The following is a 1502-nucleotide window of genomic DNA, read 5'->3' as shown; positions in this document are numbered from 1 at the left end:
TTTGAACAAAAATGACCTTGAGTGAACCTTTAATATATATTTCTTAATTTTTACAAAAATCAGGCGTTATTTTCTTACAAAAAAAAATTTTGTGTGTATGGGGGGGGGGGCAAATTATCAAAAAATAAATAAAACTTGAACTTGTATGATTTTAATTTGTAACTAAATAATTTGAGAGATTTCAATCTAAAATTATCGAACACTTCCCATTCAAAAATTCAGATGAAATATTTAAATAGATTTAAATTTGAAAGTATTAAATATATTCTGAAGACTACAAATCTAAAATGTTTAAATTAATAAGGCTTTAAATATTTTTGAAATTGCTGTTCTGGAGACTAAATAGCACTTATTCTTTTATTAAGAAATCACAACCAAAATTGTTTTAAAAACCTTAAGAAAGGTCAGAGGTTTTAATAATTCGATATATGCGATAAAATCTCTTTAAATATGAAATTAGTCTACTTTTTCATGTTTGAGCTACAATTATTCCATTTTAGAGTTGTAAATTACAGTCGTGAAAAACCAATAAAATGTTTTAATTAATATGTATATAAAACAAAAATTCTTTGTATAATTCAATCTAAATGCAGCTGAAAAAATTTAATTTGAAATGCGTTGAATTCAATGTATAGTTTAAAAAGAAAACTGAAAGCAAAGGATCGACTTTCAAAAGAAGCGAAAGAGAGTGACTCGCTGGATTGCAAATGAACATGGAAAATCGTGTATTTTCGAATTTTTAAATTTTAAATTCAAACTTTTTCGCCTTTTAACAATTTTGACAAATTCTTAAAATTCAAACAATAAGGCTGTATTCTGAAAATGAAGCAATTTTTACGTTAAAATTCAAGCTCCTAAACTGAAGGTCTAAAAATTTGCAAATTTTACAATTAGTGTTATGTAAATTGTATTGGTATCTTATCTTAAAAGAGTATAAATAGTTCTTAAATTAGTTTTTAAATTTTCTGCAGTTTACCTTTTTTACATACCTGGATGTCAAAAAAGCCTACCCAATTTTTTCAAATTTTAATCACTTATTTTCTAAGAGAAAATCAACCCTGTTTATCAGTCACTGAAATGGATTAGAAAAAAATTGCCAAGATCCAAGAATAAAAATTGGACGTGCAGCGAATTTTTAGATTTTTAATTGAGATTATCTTTAACTTTGTGATATCAAAAATTTCCATACACATTTCTTTTTAATAATACTATAGGAAAAAATCAACAAGATCGAGCGCCGAAATTATAATTAGAGCAAATTTTCTGTAATTCTATGGAGACGGCTGAAATATCCCGAAAAATAAAATTCCCGACTTGGTAAAACTCTGTCCCAAAAAATACAATTCTAAAACTAATAAAATTCCTGAACAGTTTATAATATTAACGAATTTGAAAATTCCCAAATAATAAGACTCCCCAAATAAAATTGTTCCTTAATCAATATTAATTATTTATTAAAACTACGATAATAAAATATTGTTATCAAATAAATTTTTGTTTAA

Source organism: Belonocnema kinseyi, chromosome 2 (assembly GCF_010883055.1).
Source record: "Belonocnema kinseyi isolate 2016_QV_RU_SX_M_011 chromosome 2, B_treatae_v1, whole genome shotgun sequence".
NCBI lineage: Eukaryota > Metazoa > Arthropoda > Insecta > Hymenoptera > Cynipidae > Belonocnema > Belonocnema kinseyi.
The sequence above is the reverse complement of the archived record's forward strand: the minus strand, read 5'-3'. Positions refer to the sequence as shown.